The sequence below is a fragment of the Stenella coeruleoalba genome (genome assembly GCF_951394435.1).
Source record: "Stenella coeruleoalba genome assembly, chromosome: 14".
Taxonomy (NCBI): domain Eukaryota; kingdom Metazoa; phylum Chordata; class Mammalia; order Artiodactyla; family Delphinidae; genus Stenella; species Stenella coeruleoalba.
Window position 1 is genome coordinate 43,787,264 of NC_137160.1, and position 6,173 is coordinate 43,793,436.

Below are 6,173 nucleotides of genomic sequence, written 5' to 3' on the forward strand. Positions count from 1 at the left end.
TATTCATTGTAAGAATGTACCTTGGTACTCTGCTTTTGTGATACAAATTGGCTTTATATACCAAGAGCTATTAAGTCCCATTAAATCATTTGACCTAGAACTTTTACTTGTGGGACCCTGTCTCAGAAAGATACTCCTGAATCTAGAGAAGATGGTCTTTATAACGATGAAAAATTGGCAGCAGCTTAAATACCCAATATTATGGAGAGGATAAATCAGCTGTAAATCATTTATCTGAATAAGTTTAATACAGTTTCTAGCAAATCCATTTAGGGCTTGTCATGACATAAGACAAATATTTGTTTTATATTATTAAGGGGACAGTGCGTGCTACACAATTATATTTATAGCACAGTATAAAAATGTTAAAAGTTCTATACACAGAAACTAGACTGGAAGATATACCCCGGAAAATTACCTTTAGATCATAGGTGAAGTTTCCTCTCCTCATTTTCTATCTTAACGAAGTTTAGGTAGGGGACACATACTCTTACGTTTAAAAATCAACATTTAAAAATATGATTTTAATATGTAATATAAATGACAGTAAAATTCCACCTTCATTTAAAAAAAACACTTTTTAAACATTTAACTTTGAAGGCCACCAAAGAAATTAATAATTGGAGGAAATATCAGGAAATAAATAAAAATCTAAAATATTCATTGTGTTTATTTCACCAGGATTTCAATCCTGATCATATCATATGAAGTACTTTAACTAATTTTCAAAACCGATAGTAGACTGTAAGCTCCATGAGGGCAGAGATAATGTTTTCTTCAGATTTCAATCAGCAGCACCATTAGTAGTGCTTAGAATATAAAAGGTGTTAATGATTGATGGGTAATTGACCAGCGTTATTGAGGTGACAATAAAGAAAATGTCAGTTTACTAGGCTTCGTTTAATTTGCTTGTCTAGCCTCCTTTTTCTGTAAGTAGCTGACAGTTGTTTTCGAGCAAGACCTCCTCACGGCTTTTTGCCCATGTGGTCTAGCCATCCCTTGACTTTAGCCTTTTGCGCAAGATTCTCCAGTGAGATTGTGTTTTGCTCCAGCTATTAAAAATGAGACATGCTCTTTCAACTATGCACTACTGAACAGTTGAATGTAATCTTGGGGCTTCTGGTGACCATCTTTGCCTCTGCACTGAGAAAAACTGAATGATAATGAAACCAACACAAAGAAAGCCAGAGCTAAGAGATAGAGAGAACCAGTATCTTGGTGGCATCATTTGATAATTTGGCTTGAGCTATGCCTGAATCTAGGAGATCCCGGGACTTTCCAATTACATGACCTAACAAATCCCTTTATCCTCAACAATTTTGTTTTGTTTTGTTGTTTCTCTTAAGCCGATTTGAGTTTGGTGTGTGTGCTGAATAGAGTTCTAAATTATACGGATATTTATGCTGACATTTCATAAGTCTGCCAACAATTTTGATAATAATGGGAAGTAGTCATTTTATGTAAAATTAGTCAGTATTCTATGTAAACAGCCTTAAGAAATCATTGCTAGTAATCCTCAATACCTATGAGTTGCTTCTAAGTTTTAATAAGCTTTTAGCCAGATAAAAGTCCATGAGTTCACTGGAATTGAAGGGGTTTTCCCCTGAGAATTAAACTCCTGAGACCCAGATGTCTTCTATAGTTGACTTCTTTTTAATTTGTTCATACACTTCTAATCTTCTATTTTAAGACCACACACCCTATTTTACCCCTGTAGTTTCTGTTATCTTCAACCATGTAAACTTAACCCAAAATGCCTTGTTAGGACCTTATTAATGTATAAAGCATTGCTACCAGTCCAAAGTCTGTTAGAATAAATTGGGTCACCTAACAGATAATAATTTTATGAGTAAGAGGCTATTTTGAGGCCTTGAATTTATTGATAACCAGTAATTTCTGCAAGTTAGCTATGAATAAATATCTTTTATGAAATTTGTCACTGTATTTCTATAAGACACATTCTTTGAAATTTATAGAAAGGCTTATATTCTTGACACCTCTTAAGCTAAAAACTAAAGAACTGCAATGGTCAGGTGGGTCTTTAGATTTAAATCTTTCACCCACATCCCCTGAATTGGAAGGCAGATTCTTAACCACTGGACCATCAGGGAAGTCCCTAATTAAAGTGATTTTATTTTCTCATTGAGAAATCAAATTCCAGTGCAGATTCAAAGTAAATATTTATTGGTGGTTGTACCTTTGGCAATAATATATTACAAGACATCATCTAGTTCTTTTTCCAGAACGTTTTATTTCCCAAGCCTTCTTGGCTTCTAATTCCAAAGAAGCAATTATATTATTATTTCCATTTCTACATTCACAGTCAAATAAGCAAAAGTAAATCTTCCATTTTTCCTTTCTCAGCAGCATGGGGATTGAGCTGTACCTTTCCTTTTCAGTCAAACATGAGGTAGAAATGTAACTAACAAGAGCAGGAAGAGTAATTTCAAGTATAAACATTTACAAAGTAAGTAGTCAAACAGCCATTTTACTTGACTACAGTAATGGTCACAAAAGAGGCCAGATGCTCACAGTATTCTAGGATGATTGACTGTAATCAAGAGGTGTAGGTTATAACTGCTTCTGAATACATTTCACTGGCCTCAAACAGGCTTATTGCTCAACAAGACAGAATTCTCACATACTCAGTCATCATTTTCTGCTCATTTTTAATATATTGATATACATTTATTGTCAAAATAGCATAAGAGAGTGAAAAGAGTAGCATTTTGGTGGCAGTCAGACCTGGGCTCAAACGTTTACTTCTCCATCATCTCTGCATTAATGGGTTACTTACTTTCTCAAGTTTTCATTATCTGAAAGGAGCCCTCACTGGGATGTTTGGGAGGATTCAGTGAAATGTCTGTCATGGTTTCTGATTCTTAACAGTGGCTCATTAAATAAGAATTTTATTATTTATTTGTTTATTCATTCATTTATTCATTGGCCACATCACGTGGCTTGTGGGGATCTTAGTTACCCGACCAGGGATTGAACTCACATCCTTGGCAGTGAAAGTGTGGAGCCCTAACCACTGGACCACCAGGGAATTCCCTAAATATGAATTTTAGTTCCCTTTCTATAACCCAAATTAAACAATTACCATTTGAAAATATCTACCCTCCTTTCCTAAGTTCCATTACTGCTGTTGTGTGAGACTGATATTGAACTCATTGAGTTGTGAAAGGAGAAATGATTCTAAAGTCTCCATTGCAAGGGTCATAAGTGTTTACAAAACTTAGCTCGATGGAATAATGTACTTTTACACTAGGATATCCTGCATGCAATGTACAAGTAATTTGGATGAATGGAGTGATTTTAAAAAGAGTTGGTCTTAGATCGTAGGTGTTCTTGAGTAAAGATATTCAAGAAAAAAATCTCCTCATGAGTAATAAAAAGAATGCAGTAAGAAAAGAATTAATATTTATATTTCAATAGTATTTTTCACAGAAATAGAACAAACAATCCTAAAATTTGTATGGAACCACAAAAGGCCCAGAATAGCCAAAGCAGTCTTGAGAAAGAACAAAGCTGGAAGCATCATGGTTTCTGCTTTCAAACTCTATTACAAAGCTAGAGTAATTAAAATAGCATGGTATTGCACTCGGGTGATGGTTGCAGGAGCAGAAGCAGAGTGGAGCAGCAGAAGCAGAGCTGAGGACCCACATGTCTGGTCAGCTGAGCCTGGATGCAAAGGATGCAAAGGAAGAGTCCAGTGATGCAATGAGTAAGGCCTGGCAGCTGGAGCAGTGCAGGCCCATGTGCCTGTGGAACTACAGGCTGAGGGGGTGCATCCTCAGCCCCTCCTGCCAGGCTTGGAGAGGCCAGAGGCCTGGGTGCACAGGGGCAGACAGAAGCTCCCCAGGCCTTGGGGTTTCCTTAGTAGACTGTTGGGAGGGTGTGCCAAGGGTGGAAAATGTCGGCCAAGGGGCACTACCTCCTCAATGAGGACAAGGAGGGCCCTGACCAGGATGCAGTCTATGAGAAGTACCTCCTAATATCTTTTTTTTTTTTTAAATTCTGGTACTGGCATAAAAACAGACACATAGATCAATGGAACAGAATAAACAGCCCAGAAATAAACCTACACATATATGGTCAGTTAATTTATGACAAAGGAGCCAAAGATATACAATGGGGAAAGGAGAGTTTCTTCAATAAATGGTGCTAGAAAAACTGGAGAGCCAAATACAAAAAAATGAGACAGGACCACAGTCTTCATACACAAAAACTCAAAATGAGTAAGACTTAAACATAAGACTTGAAACCATAAAGTCCTAAAAGAAAACATAGGTGGTAAGCTCCTTGAAATATATCTTGGCCTTGATTTTTTGAATCTAATCCAAAAGCAAAAACAACAAAAGCAAATACAAGCAAGCGGGACTATATAAATTAAAAAGCTTCTGCATAGCAAAGGAAACTATCAACAAAATGAAAAGGCAGACTACTGAATGGGAGAAAACAGTTGCAAGTCATATACCTGATAAGGGGCTAATATCCAAAACATATAAAGAATTCATACAACTCAATAGCAGAAAAGCAAACAATCCAATTTAAAAATGGACAGAAGATCTGAATAGACATTTCTCCAAAGGAGATGTGCAGATGGTCAGTAGGTACATGAAAAGATGCTCAATATCACTAATCAACAGGGAAATGCAAATCAAAACCACAATGAGATATCACCTCACGCCTGTTAGAGTGGCTACCACCAAAAAGACAAGAAATAACAAATGTTGGTGAGGATGTGGAGAAAAGGAACACTTGTGCACTGTTGGTAGGAATGTAAATTGGTACAACCACTATGGAAAACCGTATGGAGCTTCCTCAAAAAAGTAAAAATAGAACTACCATATCCAGCCATTCCATTTATGGGTATTTATCCAAGGAAAATGAAAACACTAATTTGAAAAGATATATGCACCTCTGTGTCCATTGCAGCATTATTTACAATAACCAAGATAAGGAATCAACCTAAGTGCCCATCAATGAACGAATGGATGGTATATATATGCAATGGAATATTATTCAGCTATAAAAATAGTGAAATCTTGCCATGTGCAACAACGTGAACAGACCTGGAGGCCATTATTCTAAACGAAATAAGTAGGTCAGAGAAAGACAAATACCCATGATCTCACTCACATGTGGAATCTAAGAAAAAATGAATAAATAAAAAGCCAAGCTCAAAGATACAGAGAATAGATTGGTGGTTTAAAAGAAGAAGCAGGGGATGGGAAATGGTGGGAGAAATGGGTGAACTGGGTTTTTCCTTTTTTAGTTTAAGTAAACTGAATTTAAAAAATTTTAAGGACTGCAATAAGAAAATTATATCCCAGCTATTTCTTTTTTTTTTTTGCAGTACGCAGGCCTCTCACTGTCGTGGCCTCTTTTTTTTGCAGCTCATGGGCCCAGCCGCTCCACGGCATGTGAGATCTTCCCGGACCGGGGCACAAACCCGTGTCCCCTGCATCGGCAAGCGGACTCTCAACCACTGCGCCATCAGGGAAGCCCCCAGATATTTCTTTATTCACTTACTTGTATAACTTCAATATGCACTGTAGGAAATTCCTGTGACATCTAGAGAATCAAACCACAGCATGCAGACAATAATAAGGAGTAGATACAACACATCTGTGAAGTTGCTGCTGTGGACCACAGCGCCAGACCTCGGGCAGAACTGCAGTGCTAGGTGTGACAGACTACACCAAAATGCTTAGATGGGGAGATAACTTCTGATAGATGTGACTGCAGGCTGTGTATTCCCGATTTGCCAATGGCAGCTGAGGAGGCATCACTTCTTTGAGTGGAGTTTGTGCACACACAATCTATGTTTGTACCCAGGGCCAAGACAGGTTAACAAGGCCAAGAAGGAGGGGAGGACATGGGAGTGGGTAATAGCCAGGGAGGACTTCAGAGCATTAACATGGGGGGAGAGGGAGGAAGGCTGAGGATTGAGGGTGCTCCCTGTTGCTTCTGCCTATGTGTCAAGTGGCAGTAGAAATTTTGAAAGCTGTGAGGAAGAGCTAGTGGTACCCCACCCTCCCCACTTCTAGGAAAACCTCTTTCCATTCCGAGGTAATTGAATTGAAGGAGGAGGACTGACCTGAGAATAGGAGGAAAGCAATTGTTCTGGGGCTCCTCCTCCTGTCATTTTTACCACTTGCCTCCTG